The sequence below is a fragment of the Rattus norvegicus genome, chromosome 13 (assembly GCF_021556685.1).
Source record: "Rattus norvegicus strain SHRSP/BbbUtx chromosome 13, alternate assembly SHRSP_T2T, whole genome shotgun sequence".
NCBI lineage: Eukaryota > Metazoa > Chordata > Mammalia > Rodentia > Muridae > Rattus > Rattus norvegicus.
In genome coordinates this window covers 74,620,157-74,635,733 of record NC_141546.1, presented here as the reverse complement: position 1 = coordinate 74,635,733, position 15,577 = coordinate 74,620,157, and the positions used below count along the sequence as shown (strand labels likewise).

At 43.8% G+C, this 15,577-nt stretch overlaps 1 protein-coding gene and 1 long non-coding RNA gene across 4 annotated transcripts in view; one reads left to right on the top strand and one right to left on the bottom strand.

The window, feature by feature from the left end:
* Tnr (tenascin R) overlaps nucleotides 1–15,577 on the bottom strand; it is a 420,945-nt gene that overhangs the window by 102,411 nt on the left and 302,957 nt on the right. The gene's annotated exons all lie outside the window — the stretch shown is intronic.
* On the top strand, nucleotides 10,547–14,031 carry LOC148001717 (uncharacterized). The gene is made up of 2 exons (XR_015636056.1): nucleotides 10,547–10,672; nucleotides 13,002–14,031. It is a non-coding gene; the product is annotated as an uncharacterized LOC148001717 (long non-coding RNA).

The following is a 15,577-nucleotide window of genomic DNA, read 5'->3' as shown; positions in this document are numbered from 1 at the left end:
TAGGAGCCAAACTAGGTGGGTAAAAGTGAACATGTACAATTCATTTTGATAATATATTTTACACTGCTAAAGTATATAGTTAGAATAAAATTTTGGTACAGAATACACATAAAAATGGCCAGGGTGATATTTTCTTTTGTTGTCCTTCTGTCTTTGGAACATGGTGGGTATCTTATGTACTTGGAGAAAGGTCACTTCAAGTGCCCAGGAGCCCTGCGGAGCTTGTGGTTGTGTAATGAAGCAGGAGGGCTGTAGCAGACATTTTGGGAGAGAGCCAAGGACTTATCATGGTGTTTACAGGGGTATGAGGTACTGACAACAAGTTTTCTCTTTCTTTTTTTTTAAGCTGCAACTCCCAGGCAGCTTTATCCCAGCACCAAAAAATGCATTGCAACAGAATAAACTTTGGATTGGAGTGTATGTTTACTAGTAAATGCCCTATCTGCCTGTGTGTCTTTGGGGATGAGGATAGGAAGAGGCTAAGAAGAAGGGAATTCTTCCTTTACAAGTAAACCTCAGGGAGCAAAAACTTTTAGGCAGTAATTGTGTCCTAGTAGTAAATCAATGAGTTGATACTGAAGGTTTTAAAAATTATAGTGTGTGTGGGTGCGTGCGTGTGTGCGTGTGTGTGTGTATGTATGTATGTGCGTGCCTGTGCTTATGCTTATGCCACAGCATGTTTGAGGAAATCAGAAAGCAAGTGGGAGGAGTCATCTCTCTCCTTCTACTATATGGATCCTGGGGATCAGGTCTTTAGTCTTGGTGGCAAGTGCCTTTACCCAAGGATGCATCTCACTGGCTCTCTGAAAGATTTTTTGAGGGTGTCTTATTTTTTACTACCAGGAGCTTAATTTGGTCAGGGGTTGCCTCTCTTTTATTCCTCTTTCTTTTACCCTTTCTGCATGGTGAAATAGCTCGTGTATTCCTGCATGCCCATGCCACCCAGCATCCCCTATTCTCTGTTCAAGAACTGGAGACATCACCAAGAGGATTTATGGAGCGACTGTGGCTGTGTTTCAAATGCTGCTAAGATTATTATTGTTGATGATGACAAGACTAGCAGCTGATATTTACACCAGCCTTTAAAATTAAAACTTGCTTACAAATACATCATCTGGCTTAATTTTCTGAGCAGCCCTGGAGGTTGACATCGTTACTATCATCTTTGTTTTATATCGAGGAAACTAAGGCTCCAGGTGGTTAAGTAAATTGCTCAAGATTGTACATTTGCTTAAATCAGCAAATAGTTTGAACACTTACCAGGAACAGCATCACTCGGTGGTTGTATGACAGGGGATAAATTAAAAGCTGTTGCTGAAAATGTAATTCAGACACAAGTCTTCTCTGTCAGGATTTCAAATGTTTCCTTCCATCATCCACTGCATTTCGTGTGTGTGGAAATGCTCACTGCACTCTTAGGTTATTTTGGATTGGGCTCTTCCGTCATCCATTGTTAGTTCTTTAAGCAACTAATTGGTTAGCCAAAGACAGAAGGTATTGTTTTCCATACTTACCAGCTTACTTTAAATTCAGTTTACTCCCTGGAAATGAACAACTGTCCTCTAGATTTTCAGTCATCTCCATTTATACTGGGAGAACTAAAACAGCTGAACCTGGGCATGTGTAAGTCCTAGGTCACTTTTCATGGTTGAGTCCTTGCAAGTTACTTTTCATAATGGTTTAGAATCCTTTGTAGTGCTAGTTCTTAATTGAGGCCAAGTAAACAAACAAACAAGCAGGCAAAAATAAAATAAGTGCCTGAAGGGGCTTCCTTGGGTCCAATAAATTTAAGCGTCTGAGAAATCAACAGAATTCAATAGATTTCTTTATACAAGATATCAGAGTCCCTAACTATACAAACATGGTTTGTAAATCAGCAAGATAGATATAGATGTAAGTGCAGATTTAGAAAAAAGATGTAGATGAGGAAACGGATAATGAATATCGGCAGAAAATGGCAGGTGACCATCACATAGTGGTTAACTAAGTAGACTTAAGATTTGGATGACAATGAACCCTGAACACAGCAGTTGCTGGTTGGGTGACTTCTCTTGCTTAAGTTTCTTCATCTATGAAATGGGCATAAGAATGGGGTAGCACAGTGGACACAGACTTTAAATCATGGAATTAGAGAATAGTATGGGGATTGCCTTAGAAGGTAAAGAAACTTAGCTGGAGAACTGAGAGTGCTGTATTCTTCCTGTAGTGATGTAGTGGTCCCGTGTTTTCTCTCCTGCAGACCACAGCCATCCCTCTTCTATGTTGGTTGGTACTTTTCCTATGTGTCTGAAGAATGCCATGTTTCTCACCCCCTAAATCTTTCAAATATTTTTCTCTTCTTCCCTTTCATTGTCTCTGGATAAAGTTTCTTTATATGTGCCATATAGAAAAGAAGGCTCACTGAAATGCTGCTAAAGGAAAAAAAAATGAATACCAGAAAAAAGGTTGCTTTCTTATCTTGCCACAAAAATATATACTGTTCCGTAAGAGAAGAAATTTCATTTTAATTCTACTCAGCATTTTGAAGTCTCTCTGGGGTTCCTTATTTTGCAGGTGTGTATGTGGACTGGGGGGGTGTTTAACCTTATCACCTACTTTTTCTCATCGGAGTACCTATATTAAGAGTGAAGTTCCCATAAGGCCTACATCCTGTGTATTCATTTGCATGGCATTTAGTATGGACATTCTCCGAGCTGCTTTTCATTTAGAGACTCTATCAAATGGACCTTTAGGGAACAGAGAATCAATCAACTGGGAGAAATATCAGGATCTGAAGCTCTGCCTTGGATGCTGTTTTTCGTACACATTTGTTATTTTAAAGGCTATTTGGGTTTGCATCTCAGATGTGTGGTGCTGAGAAACAATAGATATTCATTTCCGTGTTTCACAAGAATTACTAGTTTCCTATCAGGTGTAGAGAGCAATGGTTATGATTATGTTCAAGACTGGAGAACATGGGTTATTCTACATGAGCTTAAATCCCAAGCTTACACACTCTTTTCATTCTCCCTTCTTCTCTTCCTACTGTGGAGGGTTGAACTCGCATTGCTTCAGTAGTATAGGAAGGTTCAGAATAAAAATCATTTCACTGGGGTGACATCTGTCTTAGTTGGGTTTCTATTATGGCTATAAAACACTGTGACCTAGAGTATGAGTTTATTTGGCCCTCCTACATTAATCATTAATGAAGAAAATGCCCTAAAGGCTTGCCTATAGCTAATCTTGTGGAGGCATTTTCTCAATTAAGATTTCTTCTTTCTAGATATGGCTAGGTTTGTCTCAACTTGACAAAAACCAACCAGTACAGCATCTTTTCCCTTCACACAGCTAGGAAAGCTCCCCCCCCCCCATTGTAGAATCTCTTGTAGATCCCAGGCAGAAAAGGGGGATCCAATGCTCTGGCAGAGTCACATAGGACAGTGGTAGCCATCATGATGATTTTCTGTTTCCTAAAATCCAGGACACAAAGCTGAGGAAAACAAATGCTTGCTTCTGTGAAAGGTAACTAGTAAGGAGACTGGCTAGTCCCAGCTCTCACAAAGAAGACCCCTATTCTCTTGCTTGTTCTGAAAGCTATAGATGGTGGTGACAAGACATGTATCTTCATCAAGACTTGAAATCTCATTGCTACAACTGTCAAAATACAAGAAGTAATCATGGGTAAGAAATGGAGAAACCCCCCTCTTTCTCTTGCTCTGTCTTGCTCTCTCTCTCACTCTCTTGCTCTCTTGCCCTCGCTCTCAAATCTAGCTCTCTTCTCTGAGCACCAACCCCAATAAACCATGTTGAAACCAAACAAAAAAATGGAGAACCCTATACAAAGAGATGGAGAGGGGCTGAGATTGCTGACTAGGTGTCTTAAAGCAAGAGCTGTGTGCCATAGGTGGAGTGTATAGCACAGGGAATACTGTTGTAGAGGTTGGTCTGGAAGGAGTCAGTTAACTTAGCAGCAATGTCAACATTTGTGATGCCCCAACCTTATTTATGGTAAAGGTCTCTGAGTATTGATCTGGTGAAAGCTGACAGTCAAGGAGGCCCAAAGATAGAGGAATCTGGATCCTATTTTCTAGGCAGCATAGGAGAAGGAGTTGGGATATTTTTAATGTATAAGAAGCAGGGAACCCCAAAGCTGGGAAAGCACAGGGAAAACCAAAACAAACAAACCAGCAAACAAACACAGCCCTAGAAAAAGAAAGCAAAATCTTACCCACATAGCAAATATAATTTATAAGAAAGTGCCTGGCAGTTTTGGGTAACCAAACAACATCTCAGTAACACATTCCTTCCGTGTTTCTGTAGCTTTCTCTTTATTTTTCCTTTTTAATCTTATTTCCTCAATGTCTTTCCCACCCTTCTTTAATCTTTTCTCCTCGCTTGCATTCTCTTTTTCTTTTCTCCTGAATCTTTTTTTCTTTTCCATTTTTTAGGGTCCACATCTCCTGTGTTTACTACTATCATAGTTTACTTTTTAAATAATGATATATCATGTTATATTATACTGTGATGTTATGGGCCCCACTTGTGCACTCTCCTCCTCACTTGAGTGCAGCATAATTGGAGCCAAGGCTGCTAGACTCATTCCCATCTTTCTTTGCACATAATATGTAGGGACATTCATTGCCTGCACTATTTCTTGTTAGGAGTGGACAGGTGATCAAGATAGGAACAGCGATATGTATGAGCATGTAAGTTACACTTCTAGGGAGCAGACCAGATGGGATTTGCACCCACTTAGCCCTTCTACTGTCTTTCCTCCTGTTGTTGACTGGTGTCATGAACTTAATGTCTGGAGCTGTAGGAGCCATCTTGGACTCCCAGAGGACTTGCAAGTGGAAAGTACACATCAACAACACAGGAGAGAAGATAGGAAGAACCCGAGTTCACAATAATAATGTGTGTTCACAAAACCAACCTCGGCCTGGATAGATCTTGACTTCTTTGCATGAGAAATAAGTAAATTTCAATATTGTATAGTGCATTGCTATTTCTGCTTTCTGTGAAATAGGATTTTGTAGGTGCCAAGTGATACATTAGCCTCATAAAAAATACTTCACAAACTTCATTATTCCTTCTTTGCCATTTATTCTTCCATTTTTGCTATCAAGAAGAATGTGAAACTTTGATGGGTGCCCGAGCTCTTCCACATGAGATTGCACATCAAAAGCAATGTACCATTTTTGACTCTCTTCTGCATCCAACATGCCCCCCTAGGCTCAGTGTGGGACTTCTGGGGCCTGCGAACTGTAGTAGCTAAGAACCTCAGAGTCTCCTACAGACATGGTGTGTGGAGAAGCAAAGGCAATCTGTCTGGGCTGTCGGCTACTGTCCAGGAGTCTCGGTAAGGCAACAATTTATGAGATGCCTTTGACACCGAGTGTGAGGGAAGGCTTCATCAAACAGATTTTGCTGGCTGTGTTGTATGTACATTCACAAAGTAATTTACAGTTCCCTTGGAAACACAGAAGAGTTTGGGTCTAAATTTAGAGTGTTCGTTCTGAGCCAATGTAATAAGCTCAAAGAATATTCAGAATGAAGAAATGTGGGGCAATCCAATCTATAAACCTCAAGCTCATCTGTTGGATCACCAAGACCTTAGCTGCTCCATCAGGAAGCCATTAAAAGGGCAGAAGGAAGTGACCACTTCTCTGACTGCTCTAGGAGCATTGGATTGCTTTCTTTTCTTTTCTTTTCTTTTTTTTTTTTTTGGTTGTGTGAGACCCCGTGGCATTTGCCATCTGTCTTCTGTTAAATTTTCTTTCTAAGTGTTTCAGTGTGTAGTCCCAGAGAACCCGCATGTGAAGCACTCAGGATGTACCCAGATTACTTATTCAAAATCTATCAACACGTTGGTTTCCCATGGAAGGTTCAGGGAGCTTAGAGGATAAAGCACATCCATTTTTAGACAACAGGTATAAGGCAGAGTACCTTCTAGAAGCAAAGGTTGCAGATAAGCCCCATCTTTTATGATGGCAACATGTGGGTTGACAAGGATCCTGGAGAGTCTGGCTCTTTTCTTGGACCAAGTAATGGATTATCTCCTGCTTCCAGTGAATCTTACATCCATTCCCATGTGCCTCCCAGCCACCATCTGCAGTACCATGGAGGCGACTTGACCAACATCAAACTCCATTCCTCTCACATTGTGGCTGCTTCCTGGCATCCTCTCCTGAACTATAAAATGTAAGTTTTCTGTCATTTCCCCAACAGTTAGCACATTGCTTTACGCTTATTTCTCTTGCTTTGGAATGTGAAGGGCACCTTCTTTCACATACCAACACTTAGGGAATTGATGGGTAAGGAGGACCTAGTAAAGAAGAGTGAGAAGAGGCACCTGCTGAGGTGAGAGGAGAATCCAGAGAGTAGATTCCAATGTCAAGTAAATGACAATAGGAAGAGGATGGGGAGTCTATTTGCATTAAGAGCTGTAAACAGATCCAATAGGATGGGCCTCTGAGAACTAACTGATCACTGGGCTTGGCAATCTGTAAGTCATGAATGATTTTAGAGTAGAGGAAAATAAATGTACAATATTCGCTAGATTGAGGTCCTGAGTAGGCAAGGGAGAATGGACCTAGTATTCAAGTAAAAGGTCTGCTTTCCAAGCAAAGCCAAGTCTCTGGTGGGAAGAGAGAGGATGTGGCTATGAAAGAAAGCTAACCGGTTCATGAGTTAGTGGAAGTTGCAGAATCCCTCTTGTGGTTAGTCTTATTTCTCAAAGAACTCATCTCAGGATGAAGGTGACTGTGTGTGTTCTGTTAGTGCTTATTGCTATGACACATTGCCTGACAAAAGCAACTTAACAAAGGACTTCCTTTGGCTCACAGTGTGAGGCAAGGAAGGCATGAGACCAAGAGCTACGATGGCAAGAGTTTGGGGCAGTTAAATGGTGTTCACGTTCAGTGTGGGGGTTTTTATCCTGGGGTTAAGTATCTCTGGATCTCTCCTACAGATATCATCATGCCCTCTGCATGATCCAAATCCTGTCAAGTAAACAATGGGTTCCTCTCTCTATTCATCTATCTATCTATCTTTCTTTCTTTCTTTCTTTCTTTCTTTCTTTCTTTCTTTCTTTCTTTCTTTCTTTCTTTCTTTCTTTCTTTCTTTCTTTCTTTCTATCTATCTATCCAGAGTCAGGCTTTCTTGTAGCCCACACTGATTTGAAATTGCTATGTGGCCAAGGCTAATCTTGAGTTTATCATCTCTCTTGCTTAACCATCAATCAGAGCATTAGAACCACAGGCACCATATGCTACAATGCCTGGTTTATATGGAGCTAGAGATCAAACCTAGGCCTTTATGCAAACTAAGACTAGCACCCTACCAGTTGAGCCCTAGCCTGCAAAGGAGTAAATCACATGTAATTTATTCATCTTTGTGTTATTTCTGTGTCTCCAGCAATTAGAATTGTGCCCCGAACATGACTGGTATCAACACAGGGTGGTAAGTTAGTGAACTGAGGCTCTGAGAAATGACTTGACATTAGGGTTACTTATCTTCACATTTTCTGGAAAAATGTAACCTCATTTTTATGTTGAACTGCTTATGAACTAATCTAGGTCACCTCAGCTTTGAGTGAATGTGAATTCTCTCAGCAGTCTATCATCTATTTAATCCTGCTCTGGAGTCACTTACGACTTTTACATTACCAAGACTGGTGGTTAGTTCTCAGGCCTATCTTATTAGGTTTACTCAATTGACACACACACACACACACACACACACACACACACACACACACACACACACACTACACATGAAGGATTAAAAATTAATAATAAGCCGCCTAGCTACCCAAAAAGAAGAAGTAGGGTCTGTGAGAACATGAACTTTTCACCCCTCCCTTGCTGTACAATGGTTCCCGGAACATTCTTGCATGAAAAGTTTCCTGGAACAGCCACAATGACCCATAGCCTCCGGCCACAATGGTCCAATGGCCCTGTAAAATGTCACTACCCCTAATCACAATGTCACAAAGTCCTGGGTGTGTTGCCTAGTGTTACACATGACTAGCATATGACCTAACTGTATGGGCAGTCTATGGTTTTGGAATTTCCCTCCTCCCTCCCTCCTGATCCCCCCTGGTTTGTGGTTTTTTCCTTTATAAGCTCTGTGAAAATTCAGGTCGGGGTCGAACTCCTCTACTCCCTGTGTGGCGTATGAGTCTCGACCCCAGCATGCTGGCCTGAGCTCTCGTTTCATCTCGCTTACAATAAATCTTCCTCGTGTGATTACAGCAGGTCGGTGTCTGTGTCCTACTGGGTGCGCGTCTTTCCCGAGACTTGAGTGGGGGGCTCCCTTCGGGGGTCTTTCATTTGGGGGCTCGTCTGGGATCTGCGCGACCACCCAGGGGTCCTAGACCCACTTGGAGGTAAGATTCTCTGTTTTATCTCAGCGCTGTGTCTGGGTCTGTGTCTATGTTCTGTCTGGGAATCTGGTGTGATCGCTGTTTCGGTTTTGCGGACGCTCAGTGAGACCGCGCTCCAGGAAGGAGAGCGGGGTGGATAGGGATAGACGTGTTCAGGTACCCACCGTCCGTTCGCCCTGGGAGACGTCCCAGGAGGACACAAGGGGGGACCAGGGACGCCTGGTGAACCCCATCTGATAGGTCCAGAGGAGACTTTACTCCTTGACGACCGGTTTGTTAGGCAAGGTCTGCGACCTGCCGATCAGTTTCAGTGCCTCTGGTCGACACGAAGTCGACGTCGGTTTTGTTTTCTTTTTTCTCTTTTGTTTGTGCTCGTGTGTGTGAGTGTGTGTGAATTAAGTCCTGTAGTCTGTGTTTTTCGGTACCGGTTTAAGGTCTTAGTGCACTGTCTGGGCAGATGAAGGATTCCTGCCCTGTGCACGAGAGTCTTAGTGCACTGTCTGGGCAGAAGAAGGTTTCCTGCCCTGTGCACGGGTGGAAGAAGGTTCCCCACCCCGAAATGGCGCCTGTGAGTAGATGAAGGATTCCTACTCCGAATAGTCTTTTTCTTTCTTTTTTTTTCCTTTTTAGAAAGCGCACCGGGGGACGCCCCAATCGCGCAGGCTCTGGGACGCGTGAGAAACGTTCCACGAGCCGAATTTTGTCGGGAGGACCCGGCAACGGACAGTCAAAAAGATCTGACTGTGACTTTGGAGGTCATGTTCGGCTGCCTATTTAAGTATAGGCACGGACAAGTGTGCTTAGATGTGTTAGTGTTTGTTGTCTGTATTCTGTTTCTGTGTTTGGTATCCCAGAAGCAGCTAAGGTTAAGCTGCAGTTTGGGCCAGGTACTGAAGGTACCAGGCATCTGTGGAAATTGGTTATAGGATGCTTTGTCTTGGTCTTGTTTGTCTGGATTGTTTTCTGTGGTATTGTCCCGTGTCTTTTTGACTTTTGTTTCGTGTTTGAATTTGGACTGACAACCGTGTTTAAAATCTTGGACCGACGACTGTGTTTGAAATCATGAAACTGTTTGCTTTGTTCGTTGAAGAGTTTTACTTGGTCCCCTTAATGCTTAGTGAGTAAGGAACTTAATTTTGTGGACCCCGCTCTAGTGGCGGTATGTTGGTTGATAGCCAAAGTTAATTTTTAAAACATAGTGTTTTGGGGGTTGGGGATTTAGCTCAGTGGTAGAGCTCTTGCCTAGCAAGCGCAAAGCCCTGGGTTCGGTCCCCAGCTCTAAAAAAGGAAAGAAAAACAAAACAAAAACATAGTGTTTTATCTGTGCTTGTGCTCGAAGCCAGCTGTGATGAACTGGGAAAGATTTAAATTTTCCTTGGGAGTAAAGAATCTTAAAGGCGGAGTTTCAGCCGGTATGACACTTAGTGCGTAGCTGCCTAAAAGATCAGAAATACTGTTAATAGGCTATAAAAAAGGGACAGGCTGTGTTAGAAATGCTACAGGAAGAATAATCTAAAAAGGCTGAGAGCTAGGTGGGGCTATAAGGAAAACAAGAATAGGAAAGGAATTTCTGACATTTGCTCACAGTAGGAGAGCACTCATTTAGAGAAGTTCTTTAAGGAAGCCTGCCTTATCTGCTGTCTTTATTCCAAGGGAGGAGTCAGTCTCCAGCACTAAATTACTTGGAGGTGGCCAAGGTCAGGATTAATGTTTTCTTTTCCTTGGCCCCTTTAAACCCAGTGAGACAGTTTGGTAAAGGGCTACTACTGAGGTCCTGATAGCACCAGGTGAACTGGTTATAATTCTTTTATCAGCCCCCTGGCATCTAGCACCCAGGTTCTAACCATCTCTCCATCCTTTTGTTATTAATTGTTACTAAAAGCCTAGTGTCATTTGGAGGCAAGTTCTCTTGAGAGACAAAGCTACGGAGCTCACACTGAAGAGAGATGCTCCTTGAGGGAAAACCTAACTCTAGAGAGATAGTCGATAACAGATTGGCTGCCTCTCTGCTCACCTTTCCGTTTCATAGACAAAGCTTGTGCTTATTTGTACAATGGCCTTTTCGTTCCAAGAAAGGCCTCCTGGTTTAACTGTGTGACTAAATGCTGTTTGCCCTCTTCGGTAGACTCTATTCTCAAGATTCTCTTGTTTTCTCACCATCCCATTTGATATGCTTGTTAGTAACTGTTACAGGTCTTCTTTACCACCGAGGAAAGACGGAATCCTACTAGAGGCCAGAAAAAAAAAAAGGGTTCCAACACGCATAGAAGGCCCTCACTTCTGCCTGCTCTCTTCATACCCCTGAAGGTAGGGAGTGCTCCAGGTCTGCCCCCAGGCTCCAAGGGTGGGTCTCCTAGGGGCTGGAAAATGCCCCACCAATCTGGCTAAGATAAAGAAAAGATATAAAGAGAAAGTTACAGAAACTTGAAGGGTTAAGCTAAGTCACTGAGAGAGTTATTGTAAGTTGCAGAGAAAATAAGTTGATGCGTGGTTCAGGGTCTGTGCAGAAAAGTGGACAGCACCTAATAGCTGTAGAAGAAGATGCAGAGAGACTGAAAAGAAAGAAAGAAAAAAAGAAGGTAAAAAGAGCAGGAAGCTAGGGAAGAAAAGAGACTAAAAGAAGAGGAAGCTAGAGAGCTAAAGAGAGATAAAAGACAAGAGAGGAACATATACTGGCCACAGTAGTTAGGGAACTTAGAAAGATAGTACCTGGCAACAGAAGAGAATTCCTGGCTAAAGATCAGTGTGCCTAATACGAAAAAAAAAGGACACTGGGTCAGGGACTGCCCAAGAAAGAACAAGAGGGGCCACTGGAGAGCTTCTTGGTCCTAGAGTGCTGGCTATGTACAGAGATAGAAGGGAAGTGTGGATACAGGGACCCAATGCTCTGTGCTCCTATGCCCCCCTCCAGTGGGCCAATATCCAAAGACCTTGGGTACAGGGGCCTACTGGCAACAAACAATACTTATGGACTGCCCGAAGAACAGTGGACCTTGGCGTGGGCCGGGTAACCCACTAGTTCATAGTCATCCCTGACTGCCCCCATCCCTTGCTCATGAGAAAATTGCTCCCCAAAATGGCTTGCGTGGGCTGAAATGGCTGGGTGAGGCCATGTGTATGCATATCTACAGACTGTGTATGCGGAGCTTAAGACCTGTCTCAGTGCACCAGTACCTGATGCTGGGAGATGAATGGCTTAGCGCTGTTCTACTTGGAACATATCACTCCTGCCAGCCGGGCACTAACAATTATCACCCAATCCAGGACTTAAACTGTGATAGACTGGCTGATGTTTGCCTTTGAATAGAGTGTCCCAAAAGATGGGACCACTGGTCAGCTGCCATGGACTAGATTCTCCACCTGTTGGGGACAATCTGGTCACCTTGCTGCCCAATCCGACCTGGAGCCACCACAGCACGAGTGTCAAGCACTGGCAGAAGCCCATGGATGGAGGAAAGACCTCTGCGACTGGCTGATTGACCCCTGCTGAAAGCCGAGGCTACCTTGTCCACAGACGGGAACAGTTCTCTTCATGAAGGTCAGAGATAAGTGGGTGCTGCCATGGTGGACAACACAATGTCATCTAGGATGGCTGAACCTCAACCCCCCAGTACATCAGTGCCGCAGATGCCTTTGCCATCTCTTGGATGCCCTGATGAAGCCAACAACTGTGAGTACTATTCATTGCTCAGGATATCAGGAGGGAAGAGATTCAGTGACATGGGGCAATAACGAAGCAGATCAAGTGGCTCGAAAAATGGTTATGCAGGAGCCCATCCTGGTTACAGGCCTGCAAGAGACAGCCACTGAGAACTAGGATTGGACTAAGGGATGGCCTCACTTAGAAAAGGCCCAAATTGCTTAAAAGATAAAGGACAATGGCACACTTGAGGGGAAAGCTATACTCCCCAGAGAATAAAGAAAAGACTCACTTTGCCAAATACAGAAATGGACTCAATTAGGAGATAAAAAGTTTGTCCAAGTAGTTAAGTGTATGTAATAGACTTTAAGATTTTAGCCAGAGAGGCAGTAGAAAGTATAAGGTATGTCAATAAGTGAATGCTTAGCAAGCAAACAGGGCAAAGAGACCTAGAGAGTTTGGTGAAAAGTCGAAGTGAACTTCACTGAGATAAAACCAGAAAAATATAATCACAAGTATCTCCTAGTGCTTGTAGATACTTTTTCAGGAATAGATAGAAGCTTTCCTCACCAAACAAGAGACGGCCTCTGCAATCATCAAGAAGATACTGGAAAAAATCTTCCTCCGATTTGGAATGCCCAAGGTAATCTGGTCAGACAACGGCCCTACTTTCGTTGCCAAGGTAAGCCAGGGTGTGGCCAAGTATTTAGAGGTCGATTGGAAATTACATTGTATTTACAGACCTCAAAGTTCAGGACAGGTAGGGTAAATAAATAGAACTGTAAAAGAGACCCTGACCAAATTAACCATGGAGACTGGCACAGACTGGGTGACACTCCTTCCCTCTTGCTCTCTTCAGAGCAAGAAATACCCCTTCCAGATTCAGCCTTACCCCCTTTGAGATCTTATATGGGGCCTCAGCCCCCCTGACTGTATTAGATGATGTTACTGAACCAACATGTCATAGTGCCATAGTAATAATGATTTGTGTGCCAGGCTAAAAGACCTACAGGTGATACAGAAAGAAATCTGCTCACAGCTGACAGCAGCCTATGCCCCGGAGACCCCTGAGACATCCCATCAGTTCCAGGTTGCAGCTACACTGAGTCCAGACACTCGAGCCTCGCTGGAAAGGACCGTACCTGGTGCTGCTGACCACCCTGACAGCTGTCAATTCTCAGCCCTCACCAGCCGTGTACTAGCTGTTGGGGCTGAGAGCTGGGACCTAGAGGGAAACTCAGTCATGTTTGTCCTGGGTTCTATCAAGATAGGTGTGGGATAGGCTTGATTTCCATTACAAATGATGTAACATTGCATATGTTAGTACTCTTAACACTTCTTGGGACTGTGCCTCAGGGATCACAGTCCGCATAAGCTTAGAAGTTCTAAAAGCTAGTCATGACCTTGGTGGATAGGCTTGGATAGTGTCCAGGTTAGAATCCTCATGTTAAGACTACAATACCAAGCTGTTATGCTAGATGAAGCTGAGTTCTCCATGAAGTTCTAGGATTAGAACTATTAACAAAAAAAGAAGAAGTGGGGAATGAAGGATTAAAAATTAATAATAAGCCGCCTAGCTACCCAAAAAGAAGAAGTAGGGTCTGTGAGAACATGAACTTTTCACCCCTCCCTTGCTGTACAATGGTTCCCGGAACATTCTTGCATGAAAAGTTTCCTGGAACAGCCACAATGACCCATAGCCTCCGGCCACAATGGTCCAATGGCCCTGTAAAATGTCACTACCCCTAATCACAATGTCACAAAGTCCTGGGTGTGTTGCCTAGTGTTACACATGACTAGCATATGACCTAACTGTATGGGCAGTCTATGGTTTTGGAATTTCCCTCCTCCCTCCCTCCTGATCCCCCCTGGTTTGTGGTTTTTTCCTTTATAAGCTCTGTGAAAATTCAGGTCGGGGTCGAACTCCTCTACTCCCTGTGTGGCGTATGAGTCTCGACCCCAGCATGCTGGCCTGAGCTCTCGTTTCATCTCGCTTACAATAAATCTTCCTCGTGTGATTACAGCAGGTCGGTGTCTGTGTCCTACTGGGTGCGCGTCTTTCCCGAGACTTGAGTGGGGGGCTCCCTTCGGGGGTCTTTCACACACACACACACTACACACACACACTACACACACACACACACACACACACACACAGTGGGTATTTGTACACTTTGTTTGTAGTTTAAAAATGCTATCAATTTAAAGACTGTGGGAATTCAGGTCTACTGGAGTGGTCGGTAGTAGAGGGAGCCTCCAGCTTTCCTTGGCTGCTTAGGGAAAACACTGCAGCAGTCTTGTCCTAAGATTGCCTGGCTACAGCCATGCTCTGTTCTCCCTTTCTGAAGAACTTACTCTCTCTCCTCCTATAGTACTATATCACATTGCTGAGACAAAACAAAACAAAAAACCACCACCAACAACAAGAACAAGGTAAGGCTTTAAAAAAGTTCCTAAACTGGAGGCAGTGGGGATTCAGCAAGTAAAGAAGTGGAGTGTGAATTACTAAACAGAACCGTGGAGTGAAGTAGCAGCATGGCACATTTTGCATTTGGAAGTCTTCCAAGGCAGAATCTAGCTGCACTGGGGACGAGGGGCAGAGCAGCATCTGTCAGTGGGTTTTCCAGGCTGTGGCTTCACTGCACAGCGGCGGTGTGCTTATCATCTGAGTTGGGGTGTGTGGGGTTCTTGGAAGGGTGCAGGTAGGCAGCATAGTCAGTCTGGGTTTGCTTCACTGGGCTCTTCTTTTACATATTGCTGTGCGCGCCCCCCACCCCGTTTTCCTGATTCCTTTTTCAAACAATCTGTAAGCATCATTGTGAAGGAAAGCCAGCAGGACATGTAAAATAGCCTCATAAATTAAGACAAGATGACTCCCATTAGTTTGACATAGAGTGGTTGGAGGCTTAGGCAAAAACCAGAGGAAAGTGAGTTAGAAGACAGAGCCCTGGGGTCCCACCTGAGGAGGTATCTGGAGATGGAGCAGAAGAGAGGTGAGTTTAAACACCTGCTCTGGGGACCCAAGTCTCTAAAGTTACGTTCAGTGGCTCATTGGACACTGAGAGTGAGAGCAAGCTTTGAGGGTTGACTCAGGGATAAGAAGAAGTATGCATGAAACCTTGTAAATCACAACAAAACCCATCCCCCCCCCCCCCCCACGGAGGCAGAAACAGAAGAGGGGAAAGCTTTCACCCACCTCACCTTGGCAGGCTTCAGCCATTAGTCATTCTGTTTTCAAGCATTAAATTGCAATAAATATGAAATGTCCTGTCAACTGCCCCAGATCGTATTTATTCAAATCAGCCAGAAGAGGTTTCTAAAAGCAAATGCCAACATATCAGAAAGATCCAAGGAGTCGGCAAAAATGTCCGGAAGCAGTTCCCAAATAAGTCATCATGCTTAAAGAAAACTCATCTGTGTCCAGGCATTGCAGACTTACCTGTGGTGGATATTCCTCCTGAAATCCCCACATCCTTGTGGGTGTTCAGTGCTAGGTTGGTTTTAGAAGGCTGTCCTAAGTGTAAAGTGGCTTGCAAAGATAGTAACATAGTCACCCATGTATATTTACAACA